The sequence below is a fragment of the Lissotriton vulgaris genome, chromosome 2_1 (genome assembly GCF_964263255.1).
Source record: "Lissotriton vulgaris chromosome 2_1, aLisVul1.2, whole genome shotgun sequence".
Lineage (NCBI taxonomy): Eukaryota > Metazoa > Chordata > Amphibia > Caudata > Salamandridae > Lissotriton > Lissotriton vulgaris.
The window spans coordinates 347365478-347388699 of NC_141687.1; positions in this window are offsets into that span (position 1 = coordinate 347365478).

Here is a 23222-nt window from a genome sequence, read left to right on the forward strand (position 1 = left end):
GGACCATGCTAATTGTAAAATTACAAAGTCTTGCAAACTGGTAGTCATATGACTTTCTCTGCATCCCTTCTCCAGTGATTCACGAAACACACTGCATTCTACTCGCCCTGCTCCATTGCCATCACCGTCTTTACCTTCTCACAAACACCCCACCTCTCTATCTGTCATGACCACCCAGAGACCCCTAATGGTCTCTTCCCTGGGTCGCTGCTCTTCATTTCCTTCTGCATTGACCTCATTTCATCCCTTACAACAGTGGGGACTTTCCTCATGTTATGCCTAATCGGAGCAGCTCCTTCTCCTTTCTGTGTACCAATCTTCTCTTGCAATACTTCTTGTCCACCGAGTGTTAATTTGAACATAGTGTACCCTATTATGAATATTTCCTCTCCTCCATATCGTTTGTGCGTATATCACTGGGATGGAGACACACTCCAGGCCACATTTCGTCCAATAACGTCTCACATTCATAGTTCCTGAATCCGCCATCAATTCCACTTTCCTGTCATCCACCACAAATATAGCCTTGGGTCTGTTTTTTTCACTTAATCAGTATTCTGTAGACCAGGGCCCAGTTATACGCTTGACACTTATATTTTACCCATTACATCTATAGCAACCCTTGAAGGACAGTTTGCTTTGTGGGTTAGACAGTTCCTACTAACCATTTCTGCAATACGTTTCTCTTTCCTCTCACCTACTATGGATATTTTACCCACATTCTCTTTTTGTCTATAACACTCACATCACATTGTTTTCTCGAGTCCATTTGCTCCATATATTTCATGCAATAATTAGATTCTTCAACAATCTTTGCTTTTTCCATTACTTACTGCCTTGCCTCCCCTAGTTGCTCCTGTAGTTTCATTTTATTACACTGTCCTGTCAACTGTTTACATATCACTTGATAAATCATTCTTTCAAAGTTACACTTTAAAGCTAATTTACTAACTCTTGCCACAAATTGGTCAATTGTCTCATGGCTCATTTGAGGTTGAACTATAAAATGTATATCTTTGCATAACGAAATTAACAGATTTTCCAAAATGTATTTCATGTCTCCTCTTGGCCTCCTCAATAGCAGTAGCAAATGCAGTGTTGTTGGTACCAACAGCAACAGACAGAAACCTAAAACAAGCATTTGAAATTCAATAGGTCTCGCATTAGGAAAGTTTGAGCTATTGGTATTGTAAATAACAAATCTTTTATTTATGTGTTGGTTTTGAAAATAGCGAAATTAATAGCTTTGTCATTTACAATGCCAATAGTTATAACTTTCGCAAATGTGACACCTATAGCATTTGTAATGCAATATGTGTTGTATTTACGTGACTTAGATGTATTGCTATTACACATAACAATGGCTTTTAATTTTTTTATAATAATTAATACTTAAATAAAAGTTATTGTAATTTATAATGGCAATAGCTTAAACTTTTGTAAATAACTTTTGTGAAGATTATGTTTAGTGTATTGTATTGTGACAAAAATCCAAGAACAGAAGTGAAATATTAACATATTTTTGTGACATTTGTAATAAAGCTTGAAACATTGAGAGAACATATTTGAACCAGTTGTTGTTGATGGTTACACAGATTGATGCTGTGGTGGCGCGGAGTGATGTTGTGGTGATGCGATGGATAGAAAGAGTGAGTGCAATAGATAGAGGAAGGGCGATAGATAGATAGATAGAGGGAGGGCGATAGATAGATAGAGAGAGGGCGATAGATAGAGTGAGGGTGATCGATAGATAGATAGATAGATAGAGTGATACGATAGATAGTGAGTGCGATAGATAGACGGATAGAGTGAGGGTGATAGAGTGAGGGCGATAGATAGAGTGAGGGTGATAGATAGAGGGGTTGTGTGTGTGTGTGGGGTTGCGTGTGTTGGTGGGGGTGTGGGTGTGTGTGTGTTGGGGGTTTGGGGTGTGTCTGTGTGTGGGTGTGTGTGGGGGTTGTGTGTGTGGGGTTATGTGTGTGTGTGGTTGTGCGTGTGTGGGGTTGTGTGTGTGGGGGTGTGTGGAGGGTGTGTATGGGGGGGTTGGGTATGTGGAGTTGTGTGTGTGTGTGGTTGTGTGTGTGGGGTTGTGTGTGTGTCAGGTTGTGTGTGTTAGATTTGGAGTTGTGTGTGTGGTTGTGGGGTTGTGTGTGTGGTTGTGGGGTTGTGTGTGTGGTTGTATGGTTGAGGTTGTGTGTGGGGGTTGTGTGTGGGAGTTGTGTGTGTGGGGGGGGTTGTGTGTGTGGGGGAGGTGTGTGGGGTTGTGTGTGTGGGGAGGGTGTGGGGGGTTGTGTGTGTGTGGGGTGTTGTGTGTGTGGTGGGTTGTATGTGTGTGTGGGGGGTTGTGTGTGGGGGGGTTGTGTGTGTGGGGGGGTTGTGTGTGTGGGGTTGTGTGTGGGGGGTTGTGTGTGTGGGGGTTGTGTGTGTGGGGGTGTTGTGTGTGTGGCGGTGTTGTGTGTGGGGGGTTGCATGTGTGTGGGGGGTTGTGTGTGTGGGTGTGCGATGTGTACACGCCTGGCTGTGTGTGACCTAAAAAGTGGTCAACTGGCAAATAAAATGCTGCCCTAATGTATATCCTTACAGTTACTACATGCCCCCATGCAAGAAAGAATACAGGGATCCTTTCACAAATACAATTCACTGGTGGTATTCAGATGGGCTTGAAGCCATCATCAACAATATTGGCTTTTCCTGGCATTTCAGGCCCTGAGCACAGGCCGTAATTTGCACCACAACTTATCAATGTGCAGACAGTTTTACAATACGAAATATTGGCTGCAGGCTACGTTTGGTATACTGGGTTACAAAAGAACGCATAGAGGTTATAGAATAAAGCCGTGGTGAGGCAGACTGAATAGATTCCGTACACTCAACCGTACGCTTCTTGTTAAAAATCAGGTGAAAACGAGCTGACAATGTCGCGAAGGTAGCATGCAGACAATAAATACGAATACAGCGGCGGCATATACCCCATCCCCTTAAGGACAGAAAACAACCCCTTGGGAATGCACGGGTTGACTCACCATGCTGGGTTAATTTTCCCTCACCTAGAAAAGACAAAAAAAATCCTTTCCGGGGCTGTAGAAATCACGTGCCACCGCTGGAGTGCTGCGAAAGAAAATGGTGAGTGGAAACGCAACCTTACACCTTTCACCAGACCAAAACGTCAACTCTGATTGGACCCATGAGGAATATCTGGCCCCGGAAGCGAAAGAGGTTCTCCGATCAAACGAGAGAGGCTGCCGGAAACAAAAAAAAACAGACAAGAACGGCAAGCAAGCTGAAACGTATGTGCTCAAGTTCACATCATGTTGGAATATGGAGAATTCAGGTCGCGCGCTGCAGGCGTGGAGTAGCAGCTGCACCTTTGAGGAGCAGAGCTTGCATCAGCAGTGTGTTGTTTCTCTCGTTTTGTGTATCTCCATGCATGTGAGATTTTGTTTTATAAAATTTTTTATTGGTTTTGAACAAAAGTGTGGGAGATATTTATGTGAAGTTTACAATGTTTTGCACCAGAAAGTTTGAAGTTCCGTTAAGCTCTCGGCATTGCGTGGCGGGGGAGCGGCTTCCTTAGAAGTCTGATTGGGGGGGGGGGGATCCGCAGCTAGGTAGACTTTTCAGACCGCTTACTATAATCTCGCCTATCATCCCTACGGATGGAATAGGCGAGACCTAAACATGCTGGTCCACCTTCTCCAAAGCATTGACGAATAAATCTTTCTTCATCGATGCAAAGTTGAAATTGTCCCAGGCCTCCAAATAGTTCTGATAATGCCAATCTGCTCTTATTTTTTTCAGGAGGAGAAACTGGAGGTCGTAAAAGGATTGGAGGGGCATGATTGAATGCATTCCTTGAGGCTCCATGGCATTAAACTCCTCAAGAAGGAATACAATAATCAATGGCATGTAAAAAACAAGCAAATAAGAATGGTGTAAGAAAGTAAGTACTTGACTGTAACCTTGAGTAAAATACAGTACTTAGTGAGTTTTATATTTTCCTTTGTATTGCAGCCTTGATCTGAATCAAAGCCTTCAGTCTTCTTATGCTTATAAGTACTCTGTTGATTTCTACAGGTCGTGCTTGGTTTTTCTAGTCCATTTTAGAATCTTCAATCCCCTCCCACCACTTCAGAGGGCCAAACTGGAAAGCTAAACAACCTGGGGAAGGAGCGTGCACCACTGTACTGGTGCGGCAGGGATGGCTTTGTCGACTGGGTGTTTACTGACGGAGATGGCTGTGCTGGCTTGTAAAAAATATTAGGCCCAGGGCTTTCATCAGAAGGCTACTGCACCTTGCACCGCACATTGTCCCTGCTATGCTGCCAATGATAGTAACAACAAAACTACTAACCATCACACTCCTACAAGTGTGAGAGTTCGGACTATTTCTTGCCCCCAAAGCTATAAGAATGGCTTGGGCAGTAGGTAATAGTAATTTGTTATGTATATTGAAAAACAAATCACTAAATTAGCCAGACAGCGCCAACTTGTGGCAGACAATCACAAGTGCCGGTGTTGACAATTAAGTGCTTGTGCCGAGCACCGGAAGCCACAGCTTCAAATTAAGCACTGCTGAACAGCTTTCATTCCCTGACTCAAGGACTGCGTGTGGCCGTCAAGCAGAATGCTGTACGCTTGCATTTCACATGCAGCCTCAAGCAGAATGGTGTGCTCTTGCCCTGCACTGATAAACACTCTGGTGGGTTGAGGGTGGAGCCTCGCGCAGCAGGGTGTCTATCTGCCTTAAGCCACAGATAGAACTTTGATGATGCCAATAGTTTGCCTGAAGTAAGTGAGTGGGTTGGCGCATTCCCATGAAGCAGTTAATAACAAATACCCCTAGCCAGAATAAAAGACAAACTGCTTGCACCACAAGAGAGTTAATCTCACTAACAGTAGGTATCCAGTACTGGCGGTACCCAGCACTAAGTATGCTGTCCCTGGATAATGATCCACAATAGTCACTGTTATCCAATGGCCATTCTGCTGATTTGAGCAGGCAAAGAACTTGTTGCAAAACTGAAGTGAGGAAGATCCACACAACTGCTTACTAGTGAGTTTCTTCTTAATGAAGAACAGACCAACATGGAGATCCTATGTAAATGTAAATGTGGGTGTACGTGTAAAGCGCACTGCGACTCCATGGAGTGTAGTGTAGTTCCTAGTTTCCCACTAGGCCCTGCGCATTGGAATAACATAAACAGTAGTATCGACGTGGAACTGCGGATATTCCAGGCCTCCACTGACTATGCTAAACTTAATTGGGTTGTGTTACCAACTAGCTCAGAGGTCACTGATAACTTTCTTCTCTGCATAGGAAGTGATCAGCTTCCTTGGCACAGACAAGAAGGGATTCAGCTTTCCAACAACCGTGCAACATGACAACTTTGCTCCTCAGATCAAAAATCAATCTCTAGGGTCGTGTGAAACAATAGACATGTATTTCACTCAGTCAGTCTAGTGCAGTTTACTTTCACGAGATGTAGAGAATAGAGAGACGGGCGTTTGTCAATAAAGGGTTAACATTTATTGAACAGTCTTTCTTCTCGTACAAGAGAAATGTATTGCCACAATTGCAATAATTGTTATTATAAAAAGTACGTACAGTAAGATAAGTATTGCGAAATAGAACTGTAAAAGCATTGATATGGTTTCTTAGCCATACAATGGTTTAAAAGTAATAAAACATATATACAGTCATATATACATTAGGCTAACATACTCAACTGGTGCTTCTAACTAAGCCTACCCCAGTGTGCCTGACCTAAGCCTAACACGTGAGAAGGGGAGTAAGTAAGTAGCTTTAAGTTAAGTTGGTTTTGCCAAGGTTTGTTTCAAGAATTCTCGTCTAAGGGTTTAGTCAACACCATACCTCTGAATAGAATGATGGAGGATTGGTATCTCCTTCAGGGGTCTCTCTCGATATCCCAGTCACCCGCGAGGGTAAACCGGAAGCGCCGTGGCTGGATTTCTCTGCACGAGAAAGGCAGCGGCTTCTCTTCAGCGCGTCGAGGAAGGAGGGGGGACAGCGTCCGCGGGCAGCTGGATCTGCTGGATGTCTTCGCAGAGGACGGCTGTTCAGCTCCTTAAGCGTACTGCACCATAGTTCGCACTTTAGCGGCGATAATGGTATCAGCAGCTTCACCACCACAGGATAGCAGGCTGCAGCGACAGAGTGCTAGATTTACCAACACGGGGTCGTGCAGGCAGCTGGCTTCAGTAGCTCGTACAACAGGCAACAGGCATTGCTTAAGGCAACGTTGGTAATATTTATACCTGACAGGTGCCGGGTTTGACGCAAGTTTGCTGGACATAAGACGTCAATTAAAGATGTCACTAGGAAGTGATAGTTATCAGTTGCTCATTAGAGTTCCATTACTAATCAAAACATAGCAAGCGGGGATTTCCAGGTTTGCTGAGTTTTTATCTTGTTGAAGAACTCGGAGTGTTATCTAGGAATATCAGATAGTGACTGCTGCTCTGTCATTGCACTAATTGGTCACAAAGGAAGTGGCAGAGAGTCATGCTGGAATGTGGCTCTGTTCGTGTGAGGCCAGAGATGACTTTTCAGAAAATCGCACTTGAACGGTTATGCCAATATAGGGAATAAAATGGATTTATAGCCGAATAGGGGCATAAGGTCACAGTATCGATCAGGAACCTAGATAAACACGCAACACCCACTCCACGGGTTAATGTCCATCAAAATTTACTAAAACTAAGCAATTAGATGCATGTGTAACATTGCCCACCCCAAACTACATAAATGCATTCGAAATAGGCGTACTTGTAATACATGGAATTTAGGTACTGTACGTTTTTTAAAGCATAGTAATCATTCAAAAAATTATTGCATTTGAAATCAATGAACGATTATGCAAAATGAATTACACATGAAGTATCTCTGACAGAAGAAAGGCGAGATAAATCATCACATAAAAATGCATTTGTAAGAACATGTGCTAGAGGCTGGTGTTATGTTGTTATGTCTCTAGATGTGTTTAGAATTAGAAGTGTGAAGCTTCTGTTCTCTAAGAATAGTTTTTACGTTAAGCAAAGAATTGTTCGTGCCAAAAAATGGTCAATATTAGAAAAAATTGTCCAATTCAAAGAAAATAGATTTCCAAAGCTCTTGGCAGTTTTTGTTGATCAAAACTGAAGGCCGAATTCAGAGTTCATGGGAACGCTGTGTGTCGGAAAGCTTCTAAAAATGTTATTGTTTCTCTATGGGTGAGAACATCGTATCAGACAGGCTCTCAAAGAATTGGTCTACAAATTCAGGTGATAGTTCAACCAAATTAGATAGCGCTGTAACTTGGCAGGTGTGAGAATGATTGCTGTCATCGAAGGCAGGACCAGCAATGCTCACAGAACGTTGTACCTGGATGATGTTGCTTTTGTCACCCGCTCCACTGTTACCACTTGGCTGTAGTACAGGAGTCTCCACGAATGCCGTCATCAGGATTGGTAGCCGCTGGGGACAACACAATGCGTGAGCCGTTATTGGACTGAGCAAAGTATCGACGTCCATTGGTACTGCTGATGGAAGTGAAAGACAGATGTCCAACACGCATTCATTGCCGCAAAGCATACACCGTAGCACAGGTAAAATGCAATTTTGCCATATCGGTCTGAATGAAAGGAACCAGGTCATGTTTAGATCTCTCAGCCTGGCCAATCCAAGGACGTTAATTATCCTGTCCCGGTAGCGCATTGCTAGGATTGTCTCTTCCATTCCCATGGGAGCTATGTCTGAGCTGAGGCTTGCCATAACGTAGCAGGAGGGTCAAAAATAGAATCCCTGCGACGAGTCCCAAAAATAATGGTATGCCGCCAAAAATGGAGTGTAAAAAATTAGGAAAGATTCCCAAAATTGCCTGGAAGGGTGTTAGCAGTCCCGTAAAGACTGTCTTAAATATGCCTGGGATGCTTGTAGCACTAGACATGTTAAGGAGTTGGCTGAACATTTCTACGAAATGCACGGGGCAATTTGTTGATAAAAGGTCATGAACCTCAGTAGCTGTCCTTGCGACTAGAAGATCATACGTCTCTATAGATGACGTTATAGGCACTGTTGTCTGTAAAAGTACAGATTTCATTTTGCTTAATGTATCAATTCGTATAGAATAGAGATTCAGACGAGGCCAGAGGGGAGTCACTATGTCTGGAGGCCCGCTCGGGAACAATGCTTGCATACAACATTTGACCATGGACGTAACTTGTACTAGATAACTTTTCCCTGGCGTCAGGCCACAACATCTGTGATCCGTTCTAAGAATGTAACTCCCGTTTGCGAGTTGCATAAAGAAGGGCTCTATCTGAGTTGCAGGTGTGACTAACTGGTGGCATGAAAGGTTGTTTGAATTTCCATCACATGCTCCGTGTAAATTAATACCCTGACACAAAAGTATACCGCTTAGTGAGTGTTTACAGTTGTCACCACTAAGAAATACATTTTTGTCACTGTCACTATAGCAAGAGTGAGTGTATGGTAATTTCCATTCGGATTTTACAAATCCTTTACCCAATTGTTCATACTGGCCAGCAGGTATGTACTCAAGGCACTTTTTAAATCGGAAAGTTGTTATCGGAATTGTGATATTTCCGTGTATTATCCATTCAATGACAGGACTCTCTGACATTGTCAATGGTAATCTCTCGAGTTTTTCGATGCTCAGGATTGTATAGTCTGCTCTTTTCTGTGCCAAACTGATCTGTTTATCAGTAAGGTTAAAACTGGAAAATAATGACGTCGTGTTGATTAAACGCCAAGGCACATAGCCTGAACGAAGATTTTGCAGCGTCCAGCCTAGTTCTATAATAGAGCGTAATTGAGATTGGCCATGTTGTAACATTAGCAAATCTCTGTCTATCACATCAAAGGCAGAGGATACAATATTGTCCAAAGAATATATTCTGGAAGACAGAGTCGTTAACCCATTGTCTACCACAGAAAGTAATTTCTCCAAATTAATACGATCAATTTCTCGTATTTTTTCAGCAGTTTCAATTTGCTTTACTTTCCAAGCCTCGTTGTAAGCAGCATAGATGCTGGTCGCTATGAAACGCTTTTGACGCTGTTTGCGTGGTCCAAGAATGAAATCGCGCAAATCAGCACCATCTTTTAATAAAGACAAGTGTTGCTTAATTTCAGCCAGTGTGGACGTAGTTAGCCATTCTAGGCAGAGTTTCCCTACACTGTATGTTGTTATAATCCCTGGATGTTGTCTCTGGGAGTATCTAGGGTCTAATCTGGTCATTTTTTAACCCCTGTGTTTTATTCAGGAATCTATCTTGACAGCTATTCGTGTCTGTAGGCCAGATTAACCACTTTTTCCAATCAGGATTTGTTCTGTTGAAATGTAAAATTTGTGACACGTCTAATTCAATATCTGTGGTTGTATTCTCAGGTATTGGCTTCGGTATAGACGGTGTTTTAAGGTCTTTGATCTTAGCTAGGCCAAGACAAGATGTTTGGTGTATTGTGTCATTTAAAAATAACATTTGTTCAGGTATCATGCAGGTTCTAAATAGTGCTTCTATGCCTTGCACCTGCCAATCTTTTGTACCCCAAATTGTTTTCGTTTCAATATTATTTTTCCAATAATCAAAACCAAATGTCATCATTTTGTCATAAAATGCTTCTGAATATATCAATTTAGAATTTGTCAGCATTGTTTTCATTCCTGTTTTATCTAACAGTTTATAATAAAACGTTTCTGCATCACTGGTGTTAAACCCTGAGAAGTATTTGAATTTTTCAAAAAATGCTTTAGAACTGCTTTTAGGTGGTGTAGAACAATGTTCCCATTGATTATACATAAAAACATTTCTAGGCTGTGCAGATTTATGCAAGTAATGATCCCCATAGTGGGTGTAACAGAATAACTGCTCATAACTAGATGAACCTTGTAAATAATCATGATCTGTGAATCTAGCTGACATTACTAAATCAGACATCATGTCATTAATACTGTTAAAGTCCCAATCATCAGAGAATGTACTAGGTGTCACAAAGTCACTTAAGGAAACCTTTAGTTGATGAGGATACTTCAGGATTTCGACCGGACCATATATCTCATAGTCTGTTTTCTCCTATACTACCCCACCAGGTATTGGAATTGCTGTGACATTTACTGTTGACAGTTCTCTTTTCTTCACGTGGGATGATCTGTGTGGTTTCAGGACTAGGTTGATGTTCTGACTTGCTGTGTCCATTGTAATATATTTTCCTTCAATGAATTTTCCCAAACACAGTACCATGATGAGCCAAAGCAAGAGGAAAAATACACCTAGACCGAACCAGAACTCTATCCAAGGGGAAATTAGGTAGATTTCCTTCAGTTGATGAAAGAGTTCCGTTGCTTTTTCTTTAAAAGACTTTTTTGTTTCTGGCATCACTTCGGGGTCATTTAAATCTTCAGAGAAGTTGTCGAAGTTGATGAAATAACCAGAGGCAGTTCTGTCAATTGATGGGATTGTTCTTTCAATCTGTCTCTCGGTAGCACTTTCTGATGCCACATCATTGTAGACTGGTGTTGTTTCTTGACGAACTGTTTCAATCTGTGTTTCAAGAGGCACGAGTTCCATGGCATTATTGCATAGTCCTTCATTGTGCACTGCAGGCTGATCGAATGTGATGAGTCTTTCAGTTTGAACCTCTTGGATTGTTGCAAGTTTGGGTATTCTGTTGTTTCTTGGGAGTCCACTGGGCCTACTGTTGATTATAGGCCACATGCTTGTGGTTTTACCAGATCGATAGACACGACTCTGTTCTCCTTTTTACCAGCAAGGGGCGGTAGCACAACTGATCTTGTTCCGGTGACTGCTAAGACAGGTACTGCTTTTCTGTAAGAAGGCCCAAATTCCTTCTTAACCGCGATCTTTTCTCTGACTAGATCCCCAATCTTTGGAATCCAGAGAGGCCTTGCTGGGGCTGTTGCGGGTGGTGCCTCGTCAGTGGTACTTGGCTGTTGCTTTAACTTTATGTTGCTTAATGATTTTCTTGTTTCATTCAGTTCCTGTAAAACAGCCAAACGGTCTTTTACATCAAAGTGCGTTGTTTCTTCTTGTACCACTGACATCTGACTATCGAGGTCCTGAACGCGCATTCTAATTCCGAACAATAGTTCGTATGGGCTGAAACCTTTTAGAGAATTTCTTGGCATGTTGTTAAGACTAGTTTGGACACTTATTAAATGTTTGACCCACCCAGCGCCTGAACCTAATACCTTCGCTGTTATAGATTGCTTTATGTCACGGTTTTTTCTTTCTACCACACTGTTCCCTTCCGGGGTATGACGGACAAGAATACCGCAACCCAATTCCCATGCTAGCCATGGCCTCCTCATAGGCTCGAGAGCTGAAAGCAGGACCCTGGTCAGAATGGAACGTGGTAATTGCGTATGTGCCGATAAAGACTCGCAAATCTTTTATAACCGTTCTAGCGTCAGCCGAGCGCTGGAGGCCTCATTCTTTAAGTGCTTTTCGTCTTAATGGTGTACACTGGGACGCGCTTCTCTTCTTTGATTGCGCAGATAGACCGCCTTATGCTGTCTAGAAGGGATCCTGAAACTACACTGGCCTGTTCGTGTCTGCGATCTCGGTTGCAGTTTTCACAATTTTGAGCAAAACATTGAATATCTATACTCATTCCTGGCCACCAGTACTCTGATTGTAATTCTTTCAGAGAGGCTTTGATTGTTTGGTGTCTCAGACCCAACCCCATGTGTGCTTCCAGTAAGAGGAAGCCCCTCCTGCTCCTGTTTGGAATTACTCTGTCCCCCACTCCAGGGATTCGAGCAAAAGGAACGGAGTTTGCATCGATTATGTATGCATAATTGAGTGGATAGTTTACGGGTAGTGCTGCACAGTCGCCTTTTACGGTCGTTTTTACTGCCAGCATGGTTTCCCCGTCTATGTACTTATCTGTACGCTTTTTTGTGGCTACGGAAGCCGGTTTAGTTGCTTCCGCTTTGGCTGTATTAGCCAATGAATTCCCTGCAACGTGAACGCCATCACGTTGAAGACTCTGTGCGTGAATCACGTGAGTCTTTTGTAGTTCTTTGTGAAAAAGAGCTACTTGTTCCCAAAGCATTTTATGCTTTATTGTGGCACCTGTGTAATCTTTGTAGTTGTTTTCGATCCAACTCTGCAGTTTATTGTTGTAAGAGTTGACGCAAAAATGAGAATCGCACACTATAAGTGTCGGGAATTCACGTTCTGCATTTTCGAGCGCCATCTTTAAAGATCTGATTTCAGTTCTCTGAACCGAACAGTTTCTTACAGATTCAGTTTTTGTTACTTTCGGTCTGAATTTACCGCACAGCCAACGACCTTTAATGATCGCACATGCTGCATCGTAGGATTTTCTCTCTACTTTGAACTGCTGTACAGAGCTATCAGTATAGATTATACAGGCGTATTGTGGGAGAGGCAGAATTTCGATTGGCAGAGGATATTCTTCTTCATATTCTAAATCATTCAGATCTTCGAACTGCGGGGCGAAATAGTATTTCACGTCTTCCGCTCCTAGAGAATCTATGCACTGTATCCATTTCGGATCCAGTGACACTGTAGGCAGGTTTACTGGGCTGAATAGCGCTTCGAAGGCGGATTCCGCTGTAAGGATATTAATCCTTTTGCCGTGTGCTAGTTCTCGTTCATTTGCTAATGCGATTTGCACTGCGTTCACAGTTCTATCTGTGTGACTGAATGCTTTTTCAGCTTGTGTGTACAAGTGAGATTTAATTGAAATAGGTACCTTTTCTCCCTCATTAGAGGTCAGGTACGTGAATCCGCATCTTCCTGGGATGACTCGGATTACAAGATCGATCGTGTTGTCACGTGTATCTAATTTTGTTTTTGCTAACATGTTTGTTTGCAGTGATCTCAAAATTTCTGTGTGTTTTTGAGTCCATTTGATTTGTTTAAAATCAGGTTTTATTAGTTCGTAGAGAGGTTTAACCCTCCCTGCGTAATTTAGGATGTAGGTTCTTCCGAAATTCAGAAAACCTAGAATGGATTGGAAATTCTTCAGCGTTTTTGGAGCTTGGAGTACAGCGCACTTCTCTAAGAAGTTGTCCGCTAGGCTTTTCCCTTCACTTGATAATTCGTACCCTAAATATAGTACTGTCAGATGGGCAATTCGAGACTTTTTAAAGTTGAATTTGTAACCCTCTGCTGCGAACCCAAGTATAATGGTGTTCACTCTTTTCAAGTGAGTATCCAAGCCGTCATCTGTGAGATAAATATCTACGTAAGACAATGCTTCATCATCATAGATTTGTAGTAACTCTGTTACCCTAGCTGAGAATAGTCCTGGGCTGTTCTTGAACCCCTGTGGGAGTCGACAGAATTTTTTCTGCGACCCAAATGCGAAGAAAGCGGTCAAATATCTGCTTTCCGGTGCAATGTTTTGACAAAAGAAACCATTAGAAATGTCTAATGTCGTTTTATATTTTTTCCTAACTATATTATTCATTAGGGCTGCACTATGCGAGTTTTGTACTGCAAAAGTTTTGCAACATGTATTAAGATGTCTGTAGTCCAAAACTAGACGATATGAATTGTCTGGCTTGGAGACAGGAAACAAAGGATTGTTCATTTGAGAGGTGCATGTTTCAATCACCCCCTGGTACTCAAGTTGATCTAAGATCTCCCTGACCTGTTTTTTAGCTTCTTGCTTTATGGGATACTGCCGTTGGGCAGTTGGTTCACTTTTTAATTGGATTTTGTGAGGAGGTGAATCCTCATCCCATCCTACATGATTTTTATACAATGCAGGTGCCTGGGCTACTGCCCATTTCCTTGCATATGTATACTTTTTGTGAATCGGAATGTGATTCGAGAAGGCAGGCATAATCACTTCTTCGCCACGAGGGCACTCCCTGACAAACTCCGGGGGCCAATCTTTTTCAGCTAACAGAATATCATAGCCTTTTGAGAGCTTATCCCAAAATAGACCCTTAATTTTCCTAGTCTTATCACCCTCTATACGCAATGTTATTTCGTATATTTTATGGGGCTCGCTAAGTCTGGCGTCGGCAGTTTCAACCTGAATGTATTCATTCGTGTCCACTGTCTCCAGATGACTCATCAAGATCTTGCGCGCTATACTGATTTCTGCTGCACTGTCCAACATTGTCAATGCCCACTCCCCGTTTTTCAACTGTGTCCTCAGTATTCTCGGCATGGTTGATTACTCTAATACTGGCTACCTTCTTTTTCTGAAATTGAGATTTCTTATTTTGAGCAGGTTCCTTGTCTTTGGACTTGGTGTGCTCTCCTGGGTCTGACCGTCCTCTTCTTTCCGAATTCTGTGGAAGAGATCGAGAGGGACGTGTATCAATACTTTGATATCTATCAGGTTTTTTCAGATTATCCCTATTTCTAAGGTTATATCTTTTCTCAGAGGGCTCCCTCTGGGGAGACTGGTGTTCTCGAGTCGGAGTTCTTTCCCTCCGTCGAGGAGACCTTCCTCTGGACTGGAAAACTTTTTCCTTGGGAGTGGATTGTTTATTTCCATCCCAGCTCTTTTTAGGAGTGTTTAAATTATTTTTAATAAATAATTTTTCAGGATTTTCGAGCAGTTGGGGCTTTACCGGTTTTCCACCCAAGCTGTCTCTACCTAATTCTTCATAGCATTTTTCTATGATTTTGGCAAGCTCAACAGGATCTTTTATATCTGTTTCCCTCAACTTCTGGCGAATCGCCACAGATGCTGCTTCTCCTTTAATGTTGGCTAATAATATAGCCGTGACCTGCTTGAAGTCTTTCAGTAATTTCATACCTAGATTTAAAGCGGGCTCTGGACCGAATTCATTTTGAATCTGTTTTAGCACTTCTGGTATTACCGCCATAGACGGAACACCGTGTGTTTTTGTGTAAATGGAAGCAAAGACTGTACCCCAAGTGTCACAGTCCTCCACGTGTGGTGCGATTCCCATAGGAAGGCAGATGGTCAAGATTCTGTGTTTCTCAATAGGGGTAGTATCAGGAAATACTGCCTCTATTTGAGTGATTTTCTGGGCTAACCAGAAAGGAATTTGTTCCCGTTTTACGGGTGTTTTACCAAGACATGACTGTATGTTCTGTGGTGTAATTTTATTTGTGTTCCCCTGATGAGGGGTCAGCTGTGGTGTATTAACAGCTGGCTGGACTGTTGCAGTCCGCATTACATATTCGACTAATTGCCTATGTATTTTTATTAATGTGTTTAGCTGTGCTAACAGCTCTTCCTTAGACATTTTTGCAATGTCAGGATGTGGTGTGTAGCTGGCTAGAACCGGCCACGTGGCTCCTGGTCTACCTAGTGGACCGAGCCTAGTTATGTGATCATTGTGTTTTAGGGCGCCATTAAACCAGAGCAGGTGCTCTTGAAATTTAAGTGGAATTTCAATCTCCTCGAAAGGAGCGTACTCTTCCGGAGGTTTCTCTATTTTGTAATAGTGAAACTCTTTTGTTATAGCGTTTACCGCTGGAAAGTTTATCCATGAATAGAATACCTCTGTCTGCCGATACTGGTGAGCCTCTATCACGAAAATTACTGTACCACCCTGAGGTGTCAGTCCGTTTACTATAAGTTTTGAAGTTATAGATTTTCTTAATTGGACCGGGATGATTATAGCATCCGGGTCTGTCTGTAGGAGACTTGAGTCCTCCTCTATTAGTATGGAAGCTAGTCTAACTGCTTCCCTTTCTTCTTCACTGTCTGTCATTTTAAAAATGCAGGCTTTGCAGAGTAGGTCTCCAAGGAGACAAAGATTAGGTGCACAATATTTTGGAACACTGTATCCTTCAACGTTGAATAAACCAGAGCTTTCACCCACTCCAGACGTCTATTGGAGTATTTACGGGAGAAAGGGGTCTGTGTGAAATATGCACGACTGAGTTACTCTAACTGTCTTGCGTTAGTTTATCGCCTTACCAAACGTTTGGGCGCCATGTAGTGTAGTTCCTAGTTTCCCACTAGGCCCTGCGCATTGGAATAACATAAACAGTAGTATCGACGTGGAACTGCGGATATTCCAGGCCTCCACTGACTATGCTAAACTTAATTGAGTTGTGTTACCAACTAGCTCAGAGGTCACTGGAAACTTTCTTCTCTGCATAGGAAGTGATCAGCTTCCTTGGCACAGACAAGAAGGGATTCAGCTTTCCAACAACCGTGCAACATGACAACTTTGCTCCTCAGATCAAGAGTCAATCTCTAGGGTCGTGTGAAACAATAGACATGTATTTCACTCAGTCAGTCTAGTGCAGTTTACTTTCACGAGATGTAGAGAATAGAGAGACGGGCGTTTGTCAATAAAGGGTTAACATTTATTGAACAGTCTTTCTTCTCGTACAAGAGAAATGTATTGCCACAATTGCAATAATTGTTATTATAAAAAGTACGTACAGTAAGATAAGTATTGCGAAATAGAACTGTAAAAGCATTGATATGGTTTCTTAGCCATACAATGGTTTAAAAGTAATAAAACATATATACAGTCATATATACATTAGGCTAACATACTCAACTGGTGCTTCTAACTAAGCCTACCCCAGTGTGCCTGACCTAAGCCTAACACGTGAGAAGGGGAGTAAGTAAGTAGCTTTAAGTTAAGTTGGTTTTGCCAAGGTTTGTTTCAAGAATTCTCGTCTAAGGGTTTAGTCAACACCATACCTCTGAATAGAATGATGGAGGATTGGTATCTCCTTCAGGGGTCTCTCTCGATATCCCAGTCACCCGCGAGGGTAAACCGGAAGCGCCGTGGCTGGATTTCTCTGCACGAGAAAGGCAGCGGCTTCTCTTCAGCGCGTCGAGGAAGGAGGGGGGACAGCGTCCGCGGGCAGCTGGATCTGCTGGATGTCTTCGCAGAGGACGGCTGTTCAGCTCCTTAAGCGTACTGCACCATAGTTCGCACTTAGCGGCGATAATGGTATCAGCAGCTTCACCACCACAGGATAGCAGGCTGCAGCGACAGAGTGCTAGATTTACCAACACGGGGTCGTGCAGGCAGCTGGCTTCAGTAGCTCGTACAACAGGCAACAGGCATTGCTTAAGGCAACGTTGGTAATATTTATACCTGACAGGTGCCGGGTTTGACGCAAGTTTGCTGGACATAAGACGTCAATTAAAGATGTCACTAGGAAGTGATAGTTATCAGTTGCTCATTAGAGTTCCATTACTAATCAAAACATAGCAAGCGGGGATTTCCAGGTTTGCTGAGTTTTTATCTTGTTGAAGAACTCGGAGTGTTATCTAGGAATATCAGATAGTGACTGCTGCTCTGTCATTGCACTAATTGGTCACAAAGGAAGTGGCAGAGAGTCATGCTGGAATGTGGCTCTGTTCGTGTGAGGCCAGAGATGACTTTTCAGAAAATCGCACTTGAACGGTTATGCCAATATAGGGAATAAAATGGATTTATAGCCGAATAGGGGCATAAGGTCACAGTATCGATCAGGAACCTAGATAAACACGCAACAGGAGTATCCTGGCGCTGAAGACCGTCGGGGAACCCTTCCTGGTTTTCCCTGTGAGATTGTCCCTTTCCGGGTATCTCCAAGGTGAAACCAGGCATCCGCGGCGTCTGTGGGGGGCCGTTGTAGAGATGAGGCAAGCTTAATGCCCAGAGTTGCCGAGTGTGTTCCCTGGTTAGAGTAGGCACTGAGGTGAGAATTATCGAGTCCGTTTTGACCTGGTCCACGACCCTACCGCGTCGGGAATTGAACCCTGGTCCCGGGCCATTCTCTACTTGCGGGTCTGCCGCCTCTAACCAGTGAGCCACACCACACTACACAGATCTAAATGACAAGAAGCCTCCGGGCGCATGCTGACCTCAAAGATGCTAGTTACCCTAAGAGCATATAAACATTCCAAAGTCTTCCGGTGGCCAGCTGACAAAATCACAGGACTGTATAAACATTCTATAGACTTCCCTCTGGCCAGATGACAAAACCACAGGAATGTATAGACATTATGTAGGCTTCCCTGTGGCCAGGTGGCAAAACCACAGGACTGTATAAACATTCTATAGACTTCCCTGTGGCCAGATGACAAAACCACAGGAATGTACAGACATTCTATTGGCTTCCCTGTGGCAGGGAGACAAAACCATAGGAATGTATAAATCAAATAACACGAGTAACATTTGCACTCTAAATAGGTCGTATGGGGACGCCCACCAATTTTGGAAAAAATGCCAAAATCTAAATAACAAGCTTAGTATTTTCTTTTGTGAAATGCTGCTTACAAGCTTGCACACAAAGGCTCCCATAAGGTAACCCTTAATTTAAAAAATCTTACCAACTGTTGGATGGTTTTGGATGTGGTTTGCATTGTCTGAAAACCTGACACCCTTACTGCCATCCTTTTATGTTATGTTAAATAGTTTTATAAAGTGCAACAGCTACCTAGCAACGGGCCTTCCGGCACTGATAGAAGGAGCTAACTGAGTCACAGACATATCTGAGGATATTATCCAAAGTATGCAAAAAGGAGAGTTTTTAGTTGCTTCCTAAAACTTAACAGTTTATTGTTTAACCTGAGCTGAACAGGGAGAGTATTCCACAATTTGGTGGTGAGGTAAGCAAACGAGCAACATCCTCCTCTTTTGATTCTGGGGACGTCAAGAAAGGCAAGACTGTTTGATCTCAACGATCTGGGGGCTATATGTGGAGTGATATGATGCTGTAGAATATGTGGCCTGAGGAACATTTTAGCCTATGAGCAATGCATAGGGATTTGAATTCAATTCTTTATTTGACCATCAGCCAATGAAGTTGTGCGAGCAGCAGCTGTGTGGAGTTCCTTTTCAGGGCACTCATTTTGAATAGTGTTTTTTATCACGTACGCTGGGCTACCCAAATACAGGGAAATACCATAGTCCAGGCATCAGAGGATTGAGCCTTGGACCACTGTCCTCCTACAATCTAAAGGAAGCCACTTATACTGTTTTCTAAGGGATCTTAACAGCCCAAAGCATGTGCCTGATACCTTCTTAGCTTGGGAGACCCTGGCCAGGTCTTTATCCAAGGTGACACCAAGGCTCTTAACTTCAGGTTTAGGAAGGGGAGGCTCACCCAAACAAGTAGGCCAGAGGAGTTGTTCCCAAAGCTAGGGGTTGATGCTCACCACCAACACCTCTGTTTTGTTACCGTTCAATTTTAAACGGCTTGCCGCCATACAGCTGGCCACCTGTCCCATGCATGTAGTGAGCTTCTTAGAGGAAGAAATGGTATCGGGTGACAACGAGATGACAATCTGCGTATTGTCTGCATAGGATACCATTGGAAGCCATGGAAACAGATGATATCCAGGGCCTGACTGGCTGCCGGGCATTTTGGCATGCTGCTGAGCTGGGGGCTGATTTCTTTGATGGGGACCTGCGTGTGCTGAAACAAATTCGTTTTGCTTTGTTTATTTCGAAGCACACGCAGATCACCATCAGCAAAATCAGCATCCACCATAGTGAAATCAGCCCCCAGCTCGGCAGCATGCCAAAACGCTTGGTAGCCAGTCCGGCCGTGATGATATCCGAGAGAGGACGGACATATATGTTGAAGAGTGCAGGGTTCGAAGAAGAACCTTGTGGTACTCCACACCCAATCTTGTGAATTTCTGACAAAAAAGGCCCTTTGCTCAGAATGACGTCAGAAATGACGTTAGCCATTTTAAAGCTGCCCCTGAGATCCTGATAGCTTCCAATCTTTCACAGCTCAGGTGACCTCTTTCTAACTGAAACCTGGCTGCGGGAGGGTTGTTGGCCAGACATTGCAGTAGTTCTTCCACCTGTCTATGCAATTACCAGAAACAACCGAATCAGGACCAAAGGGGGTGACGTGGCCATTATTTTTAAAGAGCACTTTCAGTGCAAATCGTCTACCATCACTATCACAGGCTGCGAAAGTCTATTTATTTCATTAGAACTCTCTCATGACTTTACCTTCTCAGGTGCGCTTTTATGCCGAGCTCCAGGGCCTGCAGCAACATTTGTACAGGATGTTCCTGAAATGACATCAGTACACAGTCTTGCATCAGCTAACTTCGAGCTACTAGGGAATCTAAATATTCATTTTAAGGATAGTTTATGCACACTGGCTAACAATCTCATACAACATCTCTCGGCATGAGAGCTCACACAGCTGGTGGTTCATCCCACTCATTCCTGGGGTCATCTTTTAGACCCCATATTTTCAAATATTACGCCCATGAAGACATCCACCTATTGGCCAATATGATGGTCGGATCACTTGTTAGTACAGTTCTCCAATCCAAAAAAGGCAATAACTAAAGCTGAAAGAGTCCAAGCAAAACCCCTAAGGCAATGGTTGAAACTGGATACTTTGAGCTGACAAGCAGCTCTCGCAAGTCCATCCTAGACTAGATGGAGAGGTTTGTGCATCCTATCTTGCTTTTAGGTACTAGATACGCTCTACAGTGGAGACCTTGGTCACCAAACATTTCCTGGCCAGGAGGAGAACTGAGCAATCTCAGGGTCCTGTTGGGGCAATCAGGAACACAAACTGAGAGCTTAAGGGACGCGGTGGTCTCACCAGTTCATTGTATGGCTAATATGCCTCATGGGCTTCGCATTGATGCTGTAGTAATGGTTCTTTAATTTCTCTGCATAGCTGTTTCAGACGACAGACTGCAGGGCTGTGATGTTCTCTTCTGGGTATCTTTTACTCCATCCTTGGTACACTGCTAGTACCTTCTTTCACAGTAATTGCCTTGCTCTTCCAAGGCAGAGTCAAGCAGCACTTCTATCAGAGTCCAACTCCCAAGTCCTATGGTCAGCCACTAGTCCCCAGGCATCTGACCTGTTTGAATAAGGCAAGTGCTCCTCGAGGCATGGAGTCCAGCAATCTCTTGGACCTGATAGAGAGTTCCAGGTTCTTCCAGGTAACCCTCACCTCTCCTTGCAGGACTGTGTTCCCGGTTCTGTTCCCTCTCTGGCAGGGAAGCTGGCTGTCAAAGACACCAGCCCAGGAACTCAGAAATCATCTCCTTCACACTACTCTGTTGGAGCCTGTATACCAGTCAGCGAGAAGTCCCTCGGACTATAACCTGGGGTTTCTAATCAGCTTTTATTAGCGTTTATCCTTGCCTTTCAGACAATGATGTGAATTTCAGAGCTCCCTCTCTGTTTTAGTTATGTCTAATTGTCAGAGTGTTGGAAAGTCTCACATATGTTGTTCAAGCCGCAGTATTTATCTTGCATAATCAACTGGAAGAGAGAGGTCGGTGTTCAGTACACTCTGACAGGGAGGTGGAAAACAAAGGAGGGAGAGGCTTTCTTGCTAATTACTACACAAACCTGTCTGCAGTGACACTTTCACAGAGATTGGAAGCAAGAATGTGCAGAAGCAGCCTGTGCACTTCAAAGTCTTATCTCTCCCCACCCAGAGCCTCCATGACATTAATCCCCAGCAGAGACACCAAGATACAGGAAGCCTGCTGTACCCTGACCAAAGAAGTCTCCCTGAACAGTTAACATAAACGTATTCATTTTAAATTCCTATGGAGAGAATACATGTCCCCGGCTAAATTCGACTTCAGAGATCCCTCGCGATCCCACCCATAGCCTAGTGCGGTGCTCTTCGGGCAGACTTTGCACACATGACCTGGAACTGTTACATATGCTTGTCAACTTAACATGGAAAATGAGCAATAAAGTTTAAAAAAGTCTCTCCTTACCCTCCAGCTACTGAGGCCTGGCCCACTTCAAGTCAAGACTGTGGAATGTTTGAAGGCTTCCTACAATCCACAAAATAACCTAAGATACCTTACTTCTGTCCTCCATCTAGTAATTAAACCACATATAGGAGTCCAAAAATAGAGTCCTATCCTCATCCAGTTAAGCACAACGTGCTATGCATATTCACCCTGCTTCAAGCATGCAGAACAATCATACACTATTCGTACACTAATGTAATAAAGAACTGGGTTGTGGGGGCACAACAGACCTGTTTAGATCTAGCCTGAGACAGAGCATGTCTCAGCAGATATTTTGTTTCCTTATTGAAGGCTTAGGGCCTACTCATTGCTTACCATGTGGTTGCTTCATGTCACTTTTACTTGATTGCTTCTCTTTGGCCAGTGTGTACTGGCTTCACTCCTGCTTCTTGCGTTTGTCCCCTTCTCGGAGCATGACCCAAGTACTGTGTCTTCAAAGGGGAGCATACTCTTGGCCACCTGTAGCTTAATCTGGGAGGTCTGAGTTGTCTATTGCAACACAATAGTCATCAGGATCCACCTGGTCAGGGTTAGACTCTAGGTCATCGAGGGGTCTCCCTTCTGGCCTGTTTTCAGCCCCCTGCCCTCCCACTCTTTCCTGTTCATCTGACCCACTGGCTTTCCTTAGGTCAGCTAACAGTAAAACATCTAGAAGGCGTTTAGTGTTGGCACTTTTCCCTACTTTCAGCTTCCTAGAGGCACACAGTGTTTTCATATCTTGGAACAAAGGTTCACTGTATCTAATAGGCAGACACACACTGGCATATACTTTAGAAGACATTCTAAGTGAGGTGTGGTGTTTCACCTACCTAACCTACTGGGAACTAAAATCTTTGAGGATGGAGAAAGGGTGTGCTAGACCCTTGGCTTACCCAACCCTAAGTTCAGTAGAACATACTTTTCTAAGCTTGTATTATATGTGCCTAGTATTAGATATGGTTTTTCAATTAATCAACACACAGATTTATCTGGCAAAACAATCCAGACTTGAATCCTAACCCCTGAACACCAATGCGAGAAGCTGGTCTGGAATATGATGTCCACTTATGTAAGTGGGCACCCTGCACCAGTCCAGACAACCTTTGTGGTGATTTCAGAGGTCTTAGACAACCTTAGAAAGCTCTATAAGTGGTAGCTGTGGAGAGCAGCCTACATAATTAGTCCAGAAGGAGAGTAAAGAAGCTTGTTTTACCAGGACACAATCTTATAGTAAAGATTGAGTGAAAAAGAACCACACCAAGTATTTATAAAAATATGTTTTTATTATATAATACTCTCTAACACATACAAATATCTCCTACCCAGAGATATGCACAATGCACACAATACTTAGTAAAGAAACACAGTAAAAAGCAAGCACAGAATGCACAGTGGACCCCAGAGGGGGACCAAACCATATACTAAGAAAGTTGTATAAGAACCACGACTCGAGTCAGGACGACTTCAAGAGGACGTAGAAGTGCTGGGACCAACAGAACCACTCATGGTAAGTAGA